Source organism: Papaver somniferum, unplaced genomic scaffold (assembly GCF_003573695.1).
Source record: "Papaver somniferum cultivar HN1 unplaced genomic scaffold, ASM357369v1 unplaced-scaffold_52, whole genome shotgun sequence".
NCBI classification, from domain to species: domain Eukaryota; kingdom Viridiplantae; phylum Streptophyta; class Magnoliopsida; order Ranunculales; family Papaveraceae; genus Papaver; species Papaver somniferum.
Window position 1 is genome coordinate 408,211 of NW_020647860.1, and position 23,036 is coordinate 431,246.

The window sequence follows — 23,036 nt, forward strand, 5'->3', positions numbered from 1 at the left end:
AAAGTAAGGATGTCGACATAATTTGAACACGTGCTGTGAATGTTTATTTCTTTAATTGTTCAAAGTTATTCCTTAATAGCTAAAGGAAGAAAATCCCAGGATCGAAACATAAGTAAGTTAAGAATCTTTTAATTAAGATTATTAATTTCATTTTGTAGGGAAATATAAGAATTAGTAATGTGCATTTACTAATTAGATTTTCCGAGAGATTTCGATCATTATTTTTGGACAGCGAATTTCCAGGAATTATGGAAACCGAATTTGTGTTTTAATGAATATCTTGAGAATATTTTCGGTTTTGGAAATTCCTTGGTGTCCAAACTTCCTTGTCTATAAATACTTGAAGATTTCCTTTCTAGCAAACTAATCCTTCATAACAACAGACTTCCTCTTTTGTTGTTGTTACTAGTGTAGCCGCCTATTCGGAGAGGAGAGTAACCTAATTAGGAGAAATCTCTTACATCCGCTCAGTTTAAAGTCTTCATTGGGATTGAGAAGCTCTAGCGTGTACCGTTGGTGGGAAACTAGATAATTGCGGTTTATCTTTTGTTTTCGACTGATTTGATTGACTAATGGTGGTTGAAATCTGATTGCACCTAGTTTGTTTATGCTTGAGGATCTTCTCTTCTGATATAAGATTCACTCAAACTAGTTCAGAGTTTCGACAGGGACCTTTAGACTGTTGTTAGTTCTAAAGACGATCTTGTGATAATCCATTGTTAACAGACTCCGTTCTGTGCGTGATTGATCACAAGATATTCAAGTGATTGTGTGCAGGGTTTTATTGAAGATTTAAGAAGATTTGAATACAAAGAAGATATTGAAGATCTGATTTGGGTTTATAATCTTTGGTGTGCACAATACTTATTTTGGTAAAAGAGGATCCAATTAATAATCGGTTTATCTTTGTGGTAGATTGGATTGATTAATTGAGTAGATCGGCATCGGCAAAATTCTTTGGATTAAGAGTGTTGTTGGCTTAATCTTAAACGATTACTTCGGTAATTGAACATAAGATAAATCTAAGGACCTGACGAAGGAGTTTATGTTAAGATAAACGGAAGATCCTTTGTCCGACTCATATCACTTGGTCGAATAGAGTTGATACCAAACAGATTTGTTGTTACTTTACTGTTTTGAATACGAACCAAAGGAATTGTTCCAAGTACGTGACTTATTTATAAGTTGGAGGCGTGGGAATACAGACGGAACTAGGTGATAGGTTTAGTTGCTTGGTCTCAATTATACGAAGTTAGGTGTAATTTTTTGTAGCGGCTTAATCATGAGAGTATTCAATTATGGACAAGGTCCCGGGGTTTTTCTGCATTTGTGGTTTCCTCGTTAACAAAATCTTGTTGTGTCATTTAATTTATATTTCCGCTTTATAATTATTTTATTATAATTAAACTAAATTACACAAACGTTAATTCCTACTTGATAAGCAATCCTATTGTGTTTGGTTAAGTCCGAACCTTTGTATCAAGTAAACATACTTCGCTGTTGCATTGGCTCGATCTCGTATCCATAGACGATCACATGAAGTGTGAACCGATTAGTTGTATTGTCTCGACTCAGTCCATAGACAATCATTTTCGGAGAAAGGACTTATAGATAGGAAAAGTTTTAGCTTGTGGTATATTTGGGTGCCCTCTCATTTTCAATTGGTATCAGAGCAGGCAAATACGAAAAGATCTAACAATATGTTTTTGGTGCGATCCAACCTATAAGAATGAATCTAATGAGTGATTCAGTTAACGTACCACCAAGAATTAATGGGAATAATTATCCATTATGGAAATCGTCTATGAAGGCTTTTCTTCGATCCCGAGATTTTAATACATGGTTATTAATCGAAGACGGATACCAACGTCCGATAGATTATTCAAAGTGTGAGTTTAAACGCTTAGCGTCTTATACTCTCGAAGAAAGAGTTCTTGCAAAGCAGAATTCTGATGGTTTGAATGCCATCATACATGCAGTTAGTGATGATCTTCTACATCATGTGCTGACTTGTAGAACTTCTAAAGAAGCATGGGATATTCTTGAGACTGTATTCGAAGGAGATGAATCTGTAAAAGAAGCTAGACTTCTCACCCTTTCATTTGAATGGGAACATCTCAATATGGATGATAACGACACTTTCGAGGAGTTTAACTCTAAACTTTCTGAGATTTTTAATGCATCCTTTTTCCTTGGAAAGGCAATACCTGAAAAGGAAATAGTATGCAAAATTATCAGATCTTTACCATCCAGATACGAGTCTAAGAAATATGCCATAATAGAAGGAAATGATTTGTCTACACTTTCTCGAAGCTCTCTTGTAGGAAAGTTAAAGATCTTTGATAGAGAAATTCTGCTGAAAAATCAAACTGAGAAACGTTTCCAAAGGCTAAGGCATCCGTTAAAAAGGAGCTTGACTCAACTATTGTGCTTCTAGTGCAACGGATTAAGAACAATTTTCTATTGATGAACGTGTTCCTGATACATTATCAGTTTGCCATAAAAAGGGTAATGATGAAGTTCAATGCTTCAAGTGCCGTATATTCGGACATATGGCAAAACATTGTTCCAGCAGAAGAATTAGAAAGTGCAATAGGGCGTATGTATCCACTCTTGATGATATTCCGGAGGAAGAATCCAATGAAGAAATATCTAATTGCAATGTACTTCTTGACAACTCTAATTGTGATGATTCTGGTGAGTCTGATCAACTTCTAGAAAAACTTGAGTTGGAGATTAAGGAAAATAAAAGGTTAAGCCAGGAACTTGAAAACCTTTTGAAGTTTCCTTCAGATAAAACCTGTATGGTAAAATCTGAAAAAGAAAAATTGGGTGAAATACCAAGAGAATCGGAAACTAGTTTTTCTGATGATACAACAAGTTCTTCATGTGAAGAAAATAATCTTGCTACAATCCTTTGCGAAATCAAACTTATCCAAGCTCTTCAAAAAGGGATAAGGAAGACTGGTAAATTTTTTAGCTTTCAAAAAGAGATTGCAAACTCTTGCAATTACAAGAGAATGAAATAACAGAAGGAAACACAGTCCACTATGTTTATAAATCATCCTAAGGATGTCTTTCCAAAATATGGTGAGAATAATTCTCACCTCAACACACCCTGATTGTGTTGAGTCTTGCATCCTCACTTGTTGCCCAAAAATTCTGATTGTGGGGAAGCATAAATCTGGGAAAGTTATTCATGTTTATTTCTTTAGTGAAAAAATAATGAATATTTCGTATTTTCGGAAAAAATAGTTTCGGTTTCCATAAACCAAACTATTCCTTGATTTTCTCCCATCTTATATAAGCTTCTTCCTGTCCGAAAGAAGTATCTTACTGCAATGGAGAAATCAGTAAAAGAAGGGTCACCCCTTGATGATTTAGCACTATGTGCATCAGTTATGACTGAAACTCATGATGTTCCTCTTCATGATAACTCTCAAGACTCTATAAGAAAACAGATTCGCTCTGTTAAAGGTTGTATTGGATATCATGAACTGATGATAAAGGATTTAAAAGAAGTACTAGCTGACCTTCATTCTCAACTATTGGAGATGAACAAATCTACTGAAAGGGAAAGTGCTCAGAGGAATTTGAATCCAGTTTTTGAATGCAATCTTCACAAAAACTGAGAGAGAATAATAGACATCAATTTTTGATTTCTTTCATTGATTGTATTGGTCAATTATGAATAAAACTAATATGAATAAAATTATTTGATTGGTAATTTTTCTTGTGATAGTTTTCGTTTTACATAGCCTGTGCTTGAATGCTTTTATCTTATTGCTATGTATGTTTATGGGATGTTTGATTTCGGTTTTACTACCTTAATATTCGATCTCATATATTGTGAACCCTTGTGGTTTGGGTGACTTTTTGATTTAGCAGGATTAAGTTCTATCCCATGTTGGTAGGCTTTATCAAAGAATCATGAGGGGTTCTGGTAGAAACAATATGTGAAAAAGTCACAATATGTTGAATCGGTTTTGGTTTAGCATAAAAGCATACGTGTTTCGACGGTTTTCAACTTTTGCTTGCAATTGTTAAAACCGATTTTCAACCTTTATCTGGTAAAGGTTGGTTGTTTTTATTCTTTTGTTTATGCATAAGGATGACAACATGATGATATTTCGATATCAATTCTCCCTGGACGAAGATGCAAACATATTGGAGAAGTGGATGCGAAATTTGAGGTAACAATCTTGTTAGTTAATTGTTTTCCTGTTTAAGAAAAGGCTGAGTTTATATCATATATATTTATTGCTTTTACTTAACAAAATTTCGGTACAATTGATGTTTATTCCATGATGTGTGTGTGTATGTGTGTGATTTAATTGGTTCCGGTTAAGAAAAACTATTGTTATATTGCTTTGTTGTGTGGTATCAATTGTTTAGGCTTACAAAATTTCGGTACAATTGATGTTGTGTGTGATTCAATTGGTTCTGGTTAAGAAAAACTATTGTTATCTTGCGTTTGTATGGTATCAATTGTTCAGGCTTACAAAATTTCGGTGCAATTGCGGTGCTTTTAATGTCCGTGTTGTTTCAATTGCTTCCGGTTGGGGTGAATAATTATTCAAGTTGATTTATGTTAGTTTGTATGAATTATCTATGGCTTAACGAAATAAAAGGTGTACGGGATGAGTTGTTTAGTCCAATTCGATTCCGGATAAGAGAAACTAAGTTAATTCTGATCTTAATTAGACTTATCGAAGTGAGGTTTCGGTTGTTCAAGTCTAATTGAATGCCTTAACAAGAAATGCTAGTTAACTAACCTAGTACTTGTCTTGTTTAAAATTGAAAGGTCTAAGTTTATGGATAATTAGAACCTGATGAGAAAAATAGAGTTATCTTTATTTTGATCTTATCGAATTAAGCGGTTGTTTTTGAACAATCGGTTTAGCAAAGGGACTAAGGTGCTTAGTTGATTTGTGTTTTGCTAAACTAAAGTGGAAAAATTGTTTCAGACAATTGTTTCCTTGGTAACATATCAAAATAAAACTACTTGTAGTTTCGGTTTTGATATTGGTTATCATAACATGATGTGTGGAACCCTCGCGCCTAACTCTACAGGTTGCAAGTCTATTGATATTTGTAAGATTCTTTTCGTGTTGTCCTTTATTTTTTCGTTTCTTTGTCATTTTTGTGACAAAAAGGGGGAGAAATATATGGAGTAAACATGTGATATTGGCATTGATTTTATATTGATTGGTATCGCTAAGGAAAATAACAGTGGTGAATTTCTGCTGGAGTTTGAAAGTGAAAACCAAACTCAATCTGGTTACTTAAGTATGCGTACTTGTATGCATACTTAAGTAGGTTACTTTCTAAAATCGGTTTGTTCATGAACTAAAACATTTATATATTAAGGAATGCAATCTTTGCAAATCTTGGCTATAATATTCATGAATCGATTCGAGTGAATCAAAACCAATTTTGCTTCGATTGTGTCTTGTATACTTCTCTAAGATCTAAGCAATTGAAAAACTCTCTAACTAGTTCATTTGAGTCATTTGAACTAGTTATGGTGAAGATGAATAAGGTTGATATGAAAGTGCTCATATGGCTAACCATTGGTTAACTATTGTTGAACCAACTAAGTGTACACGTTTAGGTAAGGTTACTCACACCTAAATGAAGTTACATTTCATTTGTGTGTAACAAGCTAAGTTCGATATAACAATTGAAAGATATTAGCTTGAATCTAATCTGGTTTTCATCTAACGGTGAATATTGAATGCTTTGTTACCAAGGTAACTTAGATTGCAAACCCTGATTTGGAGACTATATAAAGGAGAACTCTAACGACTGGGAAACCTAATTCCCACACCTCTTGTGTGATACTAGTTGTATAAGATAGAGTTGATTCTCCTTTAACCTTAGGTTTTTCACGAAGCCCTGTAGGTTAACGACTTAAAGACTTCATTGGGATTGTGAAGCCAGACCCAACTATTTTCTCCGTAGTTGCGTGATCTGATCTTGTTGTTTTTATCGTGATTGAGTACAATCGTAAGATTGGCTTGAGATTTATATCTCCGATGGGCAAGATAGAAAAGTAGTCACAAACACCTTTGTTTCATTGTTTGTGATTCCACAATATCTTGTTTCACTAGTCGATTAATATTATTGTGAGGTGATTGATATTTTTAGGTTGTTCTCCGGGAATATAAGTCTGGTATATCAATTAGTTCCTGTTCACCTTGATTTATCAAAATACGGAACAAAACTCGTAGGTATTTCTGTGGGAGACAGATTTATCTATTCCTATAGACTTTTCTGTGTGATACAGATTTGTTTATTAAGTCTTCGACGTTGGGTCGTAGAAACTCTTAGTTGTGGGTGAGATCAGCTAAGGGAATCAAGTGCGGAGTATCCTGTTGGGATCAGAGACGTAAGGAGCGCAACTGTACCTTGAATCAGTGTGAGATTGATTGGGGTTCAACTACAGTCCAGACCGAAGTTAGTTTGTAGTAGGCTAGTGTCTGTAGAGGCTTAATACAGTGTGATATTCAATCTGGACTAGGTCCCTGTGTTTTTCTGCATTTACGGTTTCCTCGTTAACAAAACTTATGGTGTCTGTGTCATTTCTTTTTTGCATTATATTTTGTTATATAATTGAAATATCACAGGTTGTGCATTGAATCGATCAATTGGTAAATCCAACCTTTGGTTGTTGATTGAAATTGATTGATCCTTGAACATTGGTCTATGGTACCGTTCAAGTAATCTCTCTTATATTCAATCAGGCTCGCAGATTATTATTTGTTTGATTGCGGATTGAATTGAGAGATTGAGATATAACTCTTTGATATACTTTTTATAAGATTGAGTCTAACTGTCTAGTTGATTCTCTTGTAAGTATATTGGAGTTAGTCCATACAGATTGCTAAGCGAAATATAGGGTGAGGTTGTTAGACCCTCGCTTTTTCATTAAGTTCTAAAATCGGTAATGTATGATTCTCATACTCATGAATTAAAACACTTATGATTTAAGGAATGCAAATTAACTTTGTAAGGATTCACCTATTTGCCACCCCTATCAAAATATCAAAAGTAATTTTACTTTTCAGTTTCACTTTTCCTATTAACCACCTATAAAAGTCAAACTAAATTTGACTTACAGCTATTACCACTCTTATATTTCTTCTTCTTCATTAATCCCCTTTTCTTGTTAAAACACCATTAAAAGAAACTACTAATCATAGGTTAGATTAGATCCGTTTAAGTATGATGCACCAAGAATTTATATTTCCCTTTTCCAATTTATTTATTTTTGTTTATGGATAATCCCTAATTTTTTCATATATTATGGTCTGTAATATAAAACCCGAATTTAAGGAGTTAAATCTAAGCATCAATCAATTTTTTAATCAAGAGAAGCAAGTGGAAATTTCTAGTTTGCAATTGATGGTTCCTACCACAACCTACAGATTCAGATCATCGGATTTAATGAACTTGATGTTGATGAATTCAGAGTGATGATGTCTACCTGATTGCTTATGCCCAAAATAATAAATCATACGAATCATCAGTATAAGTGGGAGCACAACTTTCCGTTCACAAAGTAGGATTGCAATTAGTTTTTCAAACTGGTAATGTTAACGTCACGGCCAAAACACCATAGAAAAGATGGATGAAGGTGGGCGGAGATGGAGAAAAAAAATAATCGGGAATTTAGGTTTTTTTTATTTTTATGTTTGTTTGTTTAGTTGTTGGGGTGGTTTAAATGTTGGGTGGACAAAAAACCAAGAGGTAGTATTTATGATATTCTAAAAATTATATGGGTGGTGAATAGGAAAAGTGGAGGTGGTAATTTATGCGGGTGGCAAATAGGAAAAGCGTGGATGGAAAATAGGTGAAACCCTTTGCAAACCGTGGATTAATGTTCATGAATTGATTCTTGGATAAGTACTTTGTACAATCACGAATCAAACTGATTTCGTTTCAATTTGTTCATGAATATTTCTATGAGATAGTGAACAATTGAAAAACTCTATTTGAAACACAGTTAGATTCATTTGGTTATCTATCATGATTGATTGATGATCATATTTGATCTAGAAGTGTTAGATGAATACGGCTAAGTCAAAAGTGTTTATATGGCTAACTTCGGTTAACTGTTATTGATCCAATCAAATATACACGTTTAGGTACGGTTACCCACATCTAAATATAAGTATATTTCATTTGTATGTAACAAGCTAAGACCATCTAACGGTGGAGATTGATTGTTTAATTTCTAAGCAGACTTAGCTTGAATCTTAAATCGGGTGTTCATCTAACGCTGAATATTGAACGCTTTGTACTAAGTTATCTTAGATTTGATTGTAAGCAACCCTGATTTGAAAGACTATATAAGGGAGAATTCTAGCAACTGGAAAATCTAAACCCGACACTTCCTTGTGTCCTAGTTGCAAAACCTAACGACATGAAGACTTCATTTGAGATTCGTGAAGCCAGATCCAACTATTTTCTCTGTAGTTGCGTATTCTGATCTTACTTGTTCTATCTTATCGAGTTTTGTCTTCTCTAAGATTCACTCGAGATTCGTCTCCGATGGGTAAGTTATAAAAAGTAATCATAATAGTTCTTCGTATCAGCCTCTTGTGATTCCGCAATAACTTCTTCTGTTAATCAGTTAGGTTATTGTGAGGTGACTAATATTTCTAGGCTGCTCTTTGGGAGTATAAGACCGGATTATTAGTTGGTTCATGTTCACCTTGATTTTTATCAGAAGACGGAACAAAACAAATAAAGGATGGACATATCTGTGGGAGACAGATTTGTTTATAAGTATTCGACTTTGGGTCGTAGAAACTCTTAGTTTTGGATGAGATCAGCTAAGGGAATCAAGTGCGCAGAATCCGGCGTGGTGCTAGAGGCGTAAGGAACGCGACTGTACCTTAAACGGTGTGAGACTTGGTTAGGGATCAACTACATTCCAGTCCGAAGTTAACTTGTATTAGGCTAAAGTCTGTAGCGGCTTAATACAGTCAAATATGGACTAGGTCCCGGGGTTTTTATGCATTTGCGTTTTCCTCGTTAACAAAATTTCTGGTGTCTGTGTTATTTATTTTCCGCATTGTAGATGGGGAAAAACTATTTGCTGGTTTTTATGGAATCGAGGAGATGAACGTGCGGAGGAGACTACTTGAACCGAGCACATTCTAAACCTCACACAGATGCTGCAAGAAGGGAGTGCTTTAAGTTCGAGAGATCAATCTGTAGGACTCCGGCCTAAACCAAGACAATGGTCGTTCCAGAGTCAATTCGGTCACAAGAGAGGTGGGTTGACATGTAGGAGGGAAGCTGAGAAATGTGTGAGATCAATGGTGATCGAGATTGTAGGTGTGTCGTGTATTCCGCGTAAGAAAGTTCTGAATGATTGAATTTTACTCAGTTGAGAGTGATTGCTCAGATGATGAGTTCGGGTAGACGAAAGATTGTCTGTGTGAACTTGTCGAGAAATTCTTTTCTGTTTCAATCAGGATTCAGAGACTTATTTATATTGCTGGAATTGTGAACACCTTGATCCCATGAAGTGTGACAGTTGTTGAGGTCAAAGAGTGGGGAAGTGGAAAATCGTGTCAAAAACAGTTGCTCATCGTGCGGAGACTTGGTTGATTTTCCATCCACTACTTTGCTAACTCCTTCAACTGATTGCACGACTTGCTCACATTCTCATCGTGTGCATGAACACACGTGTCGTAGACCGCCAGACCAAAACCCTAGTTAATATCCCCCCATGTGACACGATTGATGTCTCGTGGTTTTAGTTAGTCAGTTGCTGACTTCATGGGACGATGAGTCCATGTATTGTTGAGTTGAACGTGATTTGCAAATGTTCTGAGACTCACGAATTGAACGTGTCTGTTGAGACAGATGTATAATTCTCGAATAAATTTTGATAGCTAAAGTGAACAAATATTGTTCATTTGATGAATCGTTGAATATTGATGGTTGAACCAATATTCCTTGATGCGAGAAAATATTGCTCATCTGAGAAAAATGTTGCTCGTTTGATGAATTATTGAATATTGGTAGTTGAACCAATATTCCTTAGTCTGAGGAAATATTGCTCGTCTGAGCGAATGTTGCTCATTTGACGAAGTATTGTTAGCAGGATCAAATAAATATTAATGGCGACCGAACCAAGTATAATTATTTAGAGTGTTGACCTTGGGATCAACATAAAATTTAGTGTTTGAATCTGGAATTATGAACCTTGGATTCAAAATCCTAATTTTGATCAATTGCTGAATTGATGATTTATTGAAAACCGTTATTTATATGAAGGAGGGACCGGCTACATGGGATGATGAATCAACCGTGTAGCTCCCAGATACTCAAGTGAGCAAAATACCAAAGTCTCCTGAAGACCAGTTGGTGAAAAGATGATTAAATGCTGGTTTAATCATTTATTAAAATAGTGCTCGTGTGAGCGTCAGATAGTAAAACCTGATTATGAAGAGATGAGAGACCGACCAAGGAGGCATGAGACCGGCCCTTGGTGATCATGGGACCAGCTGATGGTCGTTTGAGCAAACTCCAAGTGTCTGGGAAGAGTTTGGACCCAATATGAGCAATTGAGCAAACTAGGTCAAAATTGTTAAAACACGTGGGACCGGCTCTTTGCAAGCCTCAGGGACAGCCTTGGTCGGTCAAGGAGACATGCTCGTGCCACCATAATGTCTGTGTCTCAGTCCTGAGAGTTTTGATATTTTCTGATGCGCGTTTGAGCAACATTTTGAGAAAATATGAAGGATTCGGGGTTTTGTTGAAACTGTGGAATCTTCATGAGATGATTAAAAAGAATTAATAAAATAGGAAATTGCAAGGTGTAGGACCGGCCACGGCTAGGGCATGACCCGCCATCTAGCAAGCTCGGTCCTGCAACACCTTTCCCAATTTTATGTAATTTTATGTATTTTCCCTTATGTGAGGGAAATATCATGAAACTGAGGAATTTCATGAAGTTAAGAAATTTATATGAGATTATGGAAATAATAATAATAAAATATGGAGTCATGAAGTGTGGGACCGGCTATGGCTAAGGCATGGTCGGCCGGCCAGAGAGCCCGTCCCAAGGCACTTTTCCAATTTTATAATATTTTTCATGATTTTAGGGAAATATCATAAAATCAAGAGGTTTGTTGAAACCAAGGAAATTTTTAAAATCAGTGAGTTTCCATTAGATGAGGGAAACATAAAAAATAATAATAATAAATAAGGGGCATATGGGACTGGCTAGGGCATGACCGGCGGGCTAGGGCCCGGTCCCACGAGTTTCCCTAATTTCACATGATTTTCATGACTTGAGGGAAATTTCATGAATTCAAGGAATTTTCATGGGATTAGGTAAATAATAATAAAATAATAAGGAGTCATGAGGTGTGGGACCGGCCACGGCTAGGGCATGGCCGGTCGGCTAGTGAGCCCGGTCCCACGACATCTTTCCTAATTTATTAATATTTCTTTGATACGAGGAAACACCATGAGACTGGGGAGTTTCCTTGAGACGAAGGAGATTTGCTCAAATGAAGGGATTTTCATGAGATCAGGGAAAATAATAAAAATATGATAAAATACAAAATTGGGCGTGGGACTGGCCACGACACGACCTTCCGGCTGGTGGGCCCAATCCCCCAGCGCCTTAATTAATATTTTATTATTTTCTTTCTATTTTGCATAGGTTCATCGTTCCTTCGTGTTTTGGAATGCTCGTTTGTGCATTATTGCTGAGTACACTTGCACCATTTTGGTCGGGGTTTACTCGAGAGCTTCTCAGATGCTCGTACGCTGAACATTTATCACTAACCCGTGGAATTCTGCTAAGAAGAACCACGAATTGAAGTGACGAAATATTACGAAGAATCGTAGAATATTGCCGAATATTCAGTTAACGATTAGAGATAATTAATTGATGGCTCTATACTAGCAGGCATGCTGTCTAGGAGCATTAATTATCTGAGAATTGAGAAATATGAGCTTGTTGAAATGTCATATTTCTTTTATATAGTCAGGGAAAACCTTGCTACATACTGAAGACGTTATTGCTCTATACTAGAAGGCAAGCTGTCTAGGAGCCGTCTTATCTTTCGATTCTATACAGAAGTAATTACTGAAATTGCTCAATATTCATGAGATGTTTTGTTGGCTTAGCTGAGAGACTACACATCTACATATACTCTGAGATATAGTATTCTCAGTCAGAGATTTCATGGCATGAGCTTTCATGCTTCAATGAGAGACATGAGCCTCAATACTCATCTGATTGCTGGATCAGGAGCATGTATAATTATGGTTTTACGATTTTAACCCTTGTCGAAAATCCACCATCTACATTAAGTCCCCTGCTTAGTGAGGGACAATCATGTTCCTCAGTTAGCACTAAATAGTGATTTTCTAGTTACGGACGAAATAAGTAATTGAACTTAGTCGTAAGATAGAATGTTACCGGATTTTCGATTGCACAAACGAACCATGGCTTGAACGAAGATCCCAGTAGCATGATAGAGCATCGAGCGCAAATTAGTGTAGCACTACTGATTTGGTGATCGAACCTTGGTTTATTTAGGATTCATGGGTCCGGGCCAAAAAAAGAAATCCTTGTTTAAGGAACAGACGCTCGTTCGTTTGTTAGTTTAAGGAACAAACAAAACAAACCTCAGTCTGATGATATAAAATTTTGTCCATGAGCTTTCACGAAAACCAAAACTTTATTTTTTAAAATATGTGAGATTTCACAAAGTGGAATAAACTCTCGTTTCAAAGGTGGATGCTCGTACGAGAGAAAAGTTTTTTTTTTCTTTTTAATAGACGTGCGTCTGTAAGTAATAAAAAAAAATTTATGAGCTTTCATGAAATTTTTTTATCTTCTAGCTTTCAAAAATCTTTGAAAATATACTCTCGCTTCAAAGACGGATGGTCGTGCGAGGGAGCAAAAATATATAGATATACTTTTTAAATTTACGTGAGTTTCACGTTAAATATTTATATATTTTGTAAAATCATGTTTTGATTTTGAACAACTGTTGAAAGTACACCATTATACATGGTGAAATAATGTATGTATGTGAGTTTTCACAAGTGTAGAATGGACGTCTGTGTAGTTTTTGAAAAATCAGTGGATGTTAAAATTCACGTGGGTTGTTCACGGTTTTATGAAAATCAATTCATGATTTTGAATAATGAATTTTACTCGTCTTTGCAGGTTTGAGGGAACGAGCAAGTTTCCGAAATTCTGACGTTATAATCACTACAACTAGTGAAATTGTAAATAGGTAAGAGTTGGATTGTTACCATTTTGTTACGCGTTTGTTATTGGTATATCCATGACTCCATATCTTTCGCCTCAGATAGTGGTGACTTCAGGTTACAACCACTCTTCTGGCCCTTCCGGGGAACGCTCCGGAAATATCAAGTCAAAGATGAAGACTTCTGCAGATGTTCATGCCAAGGTGAATCAACCTTCCAGAGACGCTGGAAAGCTGATGCATTTATGTCTCTCGATCATCTAGGAGTCGTCCGTGATGGAATCAACGCTTTCTTAGCCTTAGCGGATGTAGAAGAGAAGCAGGGACGAGATGAGTTATTACTGAAAAGGAAAGCTGAAGATGAAAGGCTTGCAGCTTATCAGCAAAACACCGCCGGCTTCAGAAAATGAGACTAGTGGCTGAAGATGAAGTCTGATCATGCACGGAAGGCGTAGATGAATGAAGAATTTCGTCATAATTCGTCATCAGAAAATTCAGAAGTCATGTCTTCATTGAAAATGTTGTAGCATCTTCGTCTGATGTCGGATTTTCGTGATCTACCCATGTTTATTCATCCTCGGAAAATTTCCAAGCTTTTCTCAAAGAAGATTTTCGGCTTTTGAGCACGTTTAAGGGCCAAAATTGACGAAACAGTAAACTTCCAGGAGACTTCCAGAAATTTTCAGCTGGTATGTAGTCCAATGTTTTGGCCACATCGTTTTGCTCGTTTCTCCAATTGCTATGAATTTTGGATATGTTTTAGAGGACATCCATACGAAAAGAATGGTATATGACCCATCCCTATATTCTTCACCAATTTCTCCCAGCTCGCTGCTTTGTGCGTGACAGTGTAAAATCATCTCAGGTGAGCTTGTTGTAAAACACTCATGTTGTGCTTTAGACCATTCGCTTGTGTCTCGAACGGTTGGTGAAGGATTTTAATGTCATTGATTCATTTGAGATTAGGACCCCTTGATTGATACATGAGCATGGTGCTTGCAGTGCCATCTTGTTTCTGTCAGTCGTAGAAACATCACTTATGAAACCCTGGTCACGGGACCATAACTGAGGTTGCTCTCAAGAGGGGGTGATGTAATGACCATGGTTGCATGTCCTGGTGGTAGCATTCCTTTTATAATGAATGATTAGCACATGAGAGGCTGGTACCACGGGTCTTGGACTGTGAAACTGATCATCATGATCAGTGGACCGTCAGTCCCCAGTATTTTGTTAAATCTCTCCTTTTCGTTTTCTCTTCTTCTGGCAAGACTTGGATAGAGGACCCAGGTAGAAAAATTGATGTAAAGACCTAGGTGGTCGAAGTTGAAGGTACCTTGACTTAGTGGAAATACCCGGTGGATACCGATCGACTGTGGAAGTTATGAATCCCGTCTAAGAATTTCTGCTTGCATGTTGTATGCTCTGGAAGCTGTAGGAACCTCATATAGTGTCGGAATTCGGTGCTTGACCTCAAATTTTGAAGATAAGAGACTGAGTTATCACACGAGGAAAGAATCACTCAATTTGGAGTTGTAGAGGTCAGCCAACTAAGCATGCACATTTGTAATTTGTAATCCCGTACAAATTTTTCAGATTTTGTAGACCTGACGGTAAAAGCCATATCTTTCATCTCGTGTATCCGATTGATGCACCCTTTTGGTATGTTGTAGAAGAGACATAGACAAACATCTTTCTTTTAAGAAGAATTGTCCCATTCCTAACCCATTGGTACGTTTTTGTAAACCCATGGCCTGAAGTGTATTGTATCTCATTTGTAGAGGTGATGAGAAGATCTTGTAGAAGACTTTGAATTCTGCATGCTAGTCATGTAAGCTTTGGGAAGACTTTCATGTGAACATGTTATCATGTCTACAAATCTTGATATGAATCATTAGTTCTTGGAGAAGTACACTTCATGATTAGTTGATTAAGCCTTGTCTTGAGGATGTTGCTTCTGAGACCGTTGTTGATGCTGAGACCACGACTGAGTTTTCTCCAGATGTTCTTGTTGATTCTGAGACCACGACTGAGTTTTCTCCATATGTTCTTGTTGATGCTGAGACTATGAATGGAGTTGCTCCACATATCCTTGTTGATGCCGATACTATGGTTGGAGTTGCTCCAGAGACCGAAAAGGGCTAGAACCATGATTATCGATATAGCCTTTGCTCCTTCATCTAGTGAGCCTTTTACATTCACGAACTAGTTGGTGAGTTGAGCATTCCTAATATGAAGATGTTCTAGGATTTCAACCCAAATTCTCCTGAATATAACTTTACTGTGAAGTGGCTTCGTCAGGGAATCGATGTTGTTGTGGCAGATAACAGCGGCAGTCTCCATTCTGGATGTGAATAGAAAAGTTCCTTGGTCGTGCAAGGCTTGTGATGTAGAGAGGTTCCGTTGATGAAGTTTCATGGAATCACATCAGATTGAAAATTCCAATAAGATCAAGTCCCCAGTGTATGTTGAAGGAGTTTGTGCCATCCATGGATGAATGATGTTGCATCTGCTTCAGAAGTCTTATCATGGGATAATGAAAAATTATCGATTGTAATTTAGTTACACTTTGATTGCGCTGGTGTTGAATCAGTGTGTCATCGTCGAGATATTTGTACTGAAGCTAGATGCGCCGTTATAGGAGGTGTACTATTTGATTGGGAGCAAAATTTGAAGGCTTCTTGAGCGTTGAAGTGTCATATCCCTTGAGCATGTCTTAGGTTTAATAATTTGGGTCCCAACTATCTTATGTTGATTCAGCATTCCTTTAATCGCGGTAGTGGGATTCAACACTGCAGACATCAGAGCCTTCTGATTTTGTGGCACACGTGAGCACTCCTGCAAGGCTGAGTGCAGGACCTTTTGATGAATGTCTATGCATCTTTTGCATGTTCTTATTTCAACCTCGTCAAATTTCAAAATTCCTCCAAGTGCTTTGATGATGGAACGTCCGCCAAATCTTATGGATCAGAACTTTCTTCGTTGGAGAGATGTGTAACCAAAGGCACTTTGTAAGTACCCATCTTTTCAGCGTGGATCCACGCTCATCCGAAGGACATTTCATATCCTGGATCTTCCTGATTATGTGAAACTTGGTTTCTGTCCAGGTTGAACTTATGTTCACTTTGAGACTGATGTAGCCATAAGTATTTTCGAGTGTTCCTTCAAGGTCTCTGATTGATATGGCAGCATGAGTAGCTTCTTGTCAAGTGATGCATGTGGCTCTGATGGTTTTCAGTGAAATATTGTTGATGGAGGTGCCAGCATCGACCAACGTTCTTTCAAATTCATTTCTTCTGAGGTTGACTGTGGTAAGCAGTCCCCAGTCGTACATCTCTTGGTCTGTGGCTGGAGGCTCAAGAAGTATTTCCGGAATGGACTTCTTGACACGATGTGGTTCAGTGCTGTAAACATGTCTCTCCTTTGTGCCTTCAACAAATAGAGCAATTCATGTTCGACCAAGGATTGAACTGCCTCTTTGATAGGTTGTTCAGAGAGTGTAAAGGTTCTGATTGGGGGAGGATTCTTGTGTACTCCTTCATTCCCCAGTTGAATCTATTGTGGATCAACCTTCTCTTTGAAAATGTGCTTCAAGATATTGCAATTTCTTGTTGGATGATTGATGAATCTATGAAGGTGACAGTACCTGGGATTCTCCATTTCTTCTTCAGTTGGCTCTCTCCTGATGAACGACAATTTGATTGCACCATCTTGAACCTAGACTTCTAGTAACTCGATCACTCCTTCATGAGAAGAGAGAAGTTTAAGTCTGGCTGATCATTTCCCCGTTCGTTGATGTTGGGTCAAGGTTTGTGCATTTCAAGATTGGTTATCTTTATTTGGTGCTTTCAGAGGAGCCGGAGAAGCGTGTTTGCGTTGTGACTTTGCTTTACATTTGATCCCTTCTACGAGAACATTTTGTGGAAGGATGGAGGTTGTATTGTTTGTTGATCAGAGGTATGCTACCTCGAGTGTCTCGCGGTTCTTCATCCTTTGTACCTTTTGTTCTTTCTAGTAAAGCGGGTGTAGTAGTTTCCGATCTCTTCGCCGCTTCATGAAGTTATGAGAAGGTCTGGAAACGAAGATTTTCCAATAAAGCTCTGTATACCAGGATCATGCCGTTGATACATAAGTCTACCAGTTGTTGCTCCGTGATATTTGGATCATGACAGTCCAGGGCCTAGACTCTGAATCTTTTCACGTAGTCATTGGGGTGTTCATTGCTCCTTTGAAACATTCTTCTAAGATCAGAGAGAGTAATTTGCTCTGACACAAAGAAGTACTTTATGTAGAAGGCGTTAATCATTTCTCCCCAATTGTTGAAAGTTCCTGGTGCGATGTTGTTGTACCAGGTGTATGCTCTGCCTTTCAAGGATTTTGAAAATTCTTTAAGGCGAACAACATGGTTTATGTTCATGTTCACCCAAGGCTTACAGGAACCGAGAAACATGTTCCCGAGCATTGCCTGTTCCGTCATACAAAGTGAAGGTTGGAGAGGTATAACCTTTTGGAAGAGGAATCCTTTGCGTAGCAGCAGGGTACAGAGGTTGGTGACGATGGACATGTGATGTCTTGTCTTTTCCAAGGTTCTCCAAGAGACACTCCAAATCTTCCCGAATAATGAAATTCGATGATTCCTTTGTTGATGGATCGTCTACAGCTTTGCGGACTTTGGTGTCATCCACTGTATTAATTGGAACTACTTCAGGATCATCATTTGAGGATGTTTCTTTTTCTTTTCCCTTTTCTTGAGTCTTCTATGACATCTTGCCAGTGAGAGTTTTGAGATAATTGCACAGCTCCTTCTGTGTTGCAGCCATGTCGGTCTGATTCTTGGCAAGAGTCTTTTGCATCTTCATGAGATCAGCTATGGTAGGTGGGCTTTCTATGATTTCCTCAGGGAAACGACCAAACAAGGGATGTGCTCCAATACCGGTCTGATGAGAGTGACGCCACCGCCATTGTTGGAAGCAGGAACGATTTCAGGAATATCATCATTAGTATCGTTGCTAGTGTTAGCATCATTTGTGTTAGGATCTGCGATCGTGCGTGACCTAAGATAAACCATTTTGTGAAAGCTTGAGATTGCAACCGAGAGATTAATCTCCCACTGTGGTCGCCAATCTGTATATGGGGAAAAACGATTTGCTGGTTTTTACGGAATCGAGGAGATGACCGTGTGGAGGAGACTCCTTGAACCGAGCAAATGCTCAACCTCACACAGATGCACTGCAAGAAGGGAGTGCTTTAAGTTCGAGAGATTAATCTTTAGGAATCCGGCCTAAACCAAGACAATGGCCGTTCTAGAATCAATTCGGTCACAAGAGAGGATGGGTTAATCTGTAGGAGGGAAGATGAGAAATGTGTGAGATCAATGGTGATCGAGATTGTAGGTGTGTTGTGTATTCTGCGTAAGAAATTTCTGAATGATTGAATTTTACTCAGTTGAGAGTGATTTCTCAGACGATGAGTTAGGGTAGACGAAAAATTGTCTGTGTGAACTTGTCGAGAAATTCTTTTCTGTTTCAATCAGGATTCAGAGACTTATTTATATTGCTGGAATTGTGAACACCTTGATCCCATGAAGTGTGACAGTTGTTGAAGTCAAAGAGTGGGGAAGTGGGAAATCGTGTCAAAACCAGTTGCTCATCGTGCGGAGACTTGGTTGATTTTCCATCCACTACTTTGCTAACTCCTTAAACTGATTGCACGACTTGCTCACATTCTCATCGTGTGCATGAACACACGTGCCGTAGACCGCCAGACCAACACCCTAGTTAATATCCCTCCATGTGACACGATTGATGTCTCGTGGTTTTAGTTAGTCAGTTGCTGACTTCATGGGACGGTGAGTCCATGTATTGCTGAGTTGAACGTGATTTGTAAATGTTCTGAGACTCACGAATTGAACGTGTCTGTTGAGACAGATGTATAATTCTCGAATAAATATTGATAGCTAAAGTGAACAAATATTGTTCATTTGATGAATCGTTGAATATTGATGGTTGAACCAATATTCCTTGATGCGAGCAAATATTGCTCAACTGAGCAAAATGTTGCTCGTTTGATGAATTATTGAATATTGGTAGTTGAACCAATATTCCTTAGTCTGAGCAAATATTGCTCGTCTGAGCGAATGTTTCTCATTTGATGAAGTATTGGTAGCAGGACCAAATAAATACTAATGGCGACCGAACCAAGTATAATTAATTAGAGTGTTGACCATGGGATCAACATAAAATTTCTTGTTCGAATCTGGAATTATAAACCTTGGATTCAAAATCCTAATTTTGTTCAATTGCTGAATTGATGATTAATTGATGATTTATTGAAAACCGTTATTTATATGAAGGAGGGGCCGGCTACATGGGATGATGAATCAACCGTGTAGCTCCCAGATACTCAAGTGAGCAAAATACCAAAGTCTCCTAAAGACCAGTTGGTGAAAAGATGATTAAATGCTGGTTTAATCATTTATTAAAATAGTGCTCGTGTGAGCGTCAGATAGTAAAACCTGATTATGAAGAGATGAGAGACCGACCAAGGAGGCATGAGACCGGCCCTTGGTGATCATGGGACCAGCTGATGGTCGTTTGAGCAAACTCCAAGTGTCTGGGAAGAGTTTGGACCCAATATGAGCAATTGAGCAAACTAGGTCAAAATTGTTAAAACACGTGGGACCGGCTCTTTGCAAGCCTCAGGGACAGCCTTGGTCGGTCAAGGAGACATGCTCGTGCCACCATAATGTCTGTGTCTCAGTCCTGAGAGTTTTGATATTTTCTGATGCGCGTTTGAGCAACATTTTGAGAAAATATGAAGGATTCAGGGTTTTGCTGAAACTGGGGAATCTTCATGAGATGATGAAAAATAATTAATAAAATGGGAAATTTCAAGGTGTGGGACCGACCACGGCTAGGGCATGACCGGCCAGTTAGCAAGCTCGGTCCCGCAACACCTTTCCAATTTTATGTATTTTCCTTGATGTGAGGGAAATATCATGAAACTGAGGAATTTCATGAAGTTAAGGAATTTCTATGAGATTATGGAAATAATAATAATAAAATAGGGAGTCATGAAGTGTGGGACCGGCTATGGCCAAGGCATGGCCTGCCGGCCAGAGAGCCCGTCCCAAGGCACTTTTCCCAATTTTATAATATTTTTCATGATTTTAGGGAAATATCATAAAATCGAGAGGTTTGTTGAAACCAAGGAATTTGTTGAAATAAGGGAGTTTCCATGAGATGAGGGAAACATAAAAAATAATAATAATAAAATAAGGGGCGTGTGGGACCGGCTAGGGCCTGGTCCCACGAGCTTCCCTAATTTCACATGATTTTCATGACTTGAGGGAAATTTCATGAATTCAAGGAATTTTCATGGGATTAGGGAAATAATAATAAAATAATAAGGAGTCATAAGGTGTGGCACCGGCGACGGCTAGGGCATGGCCGGCCGGCTAGTGAGCCCGGTCCCACGACATCTTTCCTAATTTATTATTATTTCTTTGATACGAGGAAACACCATGAGACTGGGGAGTTTCCTTGAGACGAAGGAGATTTGCTCAAATGAAGGGATTTTCATGAGATCAGGGAAAATAATAAAAATATGATAAAATATAAAATTGAGCGTGGGACTGGCCATGGCACGACCGGCCGTCCGGTGGGCCCAGTCTCCCAGCGTCTCAATTAATATTTTATTATTTATTATTTTCAACCTATTTTGCATAGGTTCATCGTTTTTTCGTGTTTTGGAATGCTCGTTTGTGCATTCAGGTGCTCGTTTGTGCATTATTGTTGAGTACACTTGCACCATTTTGGTCGGGGTTTACTCGAGAGCTGCTCAGATGCTCGTACATTGAACATTTATCACTAACCCGTGGAATTCTGCTGGGAAGAACCACGAATTGAAGTGACGGAATATTACGAAGAATCGTAGAATATTGTCAAATATTCAGTTAACAATTAGAGATAATTAATTGATGGCTCTATACTAGCAGGCATGCTGTCTAGGAGCATTAATTATCTGTGAATTGAGAAATATGAGCTTGTTGAAACGTCATATTTCTTTTATATAGTCAGGGAAAACCTTGTTACATCCTGAAGACGTTATTGCTCATACTAGCAGGTAAGCTGTCCAAGAGTCGTCCAATCTTTCGATTCTATATAGAAGTAATTACTGAAATTGCTCAGTATTCATGAGATATGCTATTGCCTCAGCTGAGAGTCTACACATCAACATATACTCTGAGAGACAGTATTCTCAGTCTGAGATTTCATGGCACGAGCTTTCATGCTTTAATGAGATACATGAGCCTCAACACTCATCTGATTGCTGGATCGGGAGCACGTATAATTGTGGTTTTACGATTTTAACCCTTGTCGAAAATCCACCATCTATACACATTATGTTTGTTTATATAATTAAAATATTACAGGTTGTGCGTAGTTCAATCAGTTGATAAATCCGACCTTGATTGTTCGATAGAACTTGATTGACACTTGGCCATTGATCTTTGGTACCGTCCAAGTTATTTCTCATATAAATCAGGCTCACGGATTTGAATATATTCGATTTGTTGATTGTATTGTGAAATAGAGATAAAGCTCTTTGATATATTTCTTGATTGAGTCTCACTTTTAAGTTGGTGCTCTCGAAATTATATTGGAGTTTAGTCCATACAGATTGTCGAACGAATTATTGGGTGTAGTTATACTCCCGCTTTTTCAACTCACTAGATGCAGAACAAGTAGAAGGGAAAGTAGCTTTGGAAGCGGTGAGGTAGACAGTAAGGAAAGGAGTAAAGCATCTGCATCTTGAAGGGGACAGTATTAATGTATTTAACAATAAATGGCAATATACAATCTGATAAGTGCACAACTAGGAGTTTAATAGTTGACACTGTTTATTTTCTTAATTCGTTAGATAGTTGGAAGTGTTCCTATGTTCCAAGATTAGGAAACAATGTTGCACATTATAGCAGCATATGCTAAGACTTTATCAGTAGTTGAAGAATGGTGTGACAAATGGCCAGCGCAACTAGCAGATCCAATTAGTACAGATGTAATCAATTACTTTCAGTAGTTTAATAAAAAAACAAATCTCCTGTTAAAAAAAAAACTTATTGATCAGTACATCCTGTCTTCTGCACTTGGTGTTCAGCAAGGTGATCCTCTCGGTTCCCTTCTGTTTTCTCTGACACTTCACCCTCTAGTGAAGTCCATTGCGTCTCGTTGTAATCTCAATTTACATGTAGGGTATCTTGATGATGGTACTATCGTCGGTGACACATTGGAGGTTTCCAAGGCATTGAGTATTATAGAATCCGAAGGACCGAATAGGGGCTTGCATCTTAATATCAAGAAAACTGAGGTCTTTTGGCCTACACTTGATCCACGCAGCCTTGAGGAGGGTGTTTTCCCCAAAGACATTGGGAGGCCTAGCAAAAGTGTCAAGCTTTTGGGGGGACCTGTGAGTTTGGGCATGAATTTCATGAGCGATATGGTTTTGGGCAGGGTGAAAAAGACTATTCAGCTAATGTCGGCTATCAAGAAACTCAAGGACCCTCAGAGTGAGATGTTACTGCTTCGTAACTTTGTCGGTGTTTCCAGATTATATTTTGATATGCGCACCACCAACCCTGTTGCTATACAACAAGCCACTAACCTCTTTGACGATCACTTACTCAAGTATTTGAGACTTCTGATCACAGGAGATGGAGCTGGTTTCGGTCCTTTGCAACAAAGATTGGATACATTACCTATAAAAGAAGGTGGCCTTGGTGTA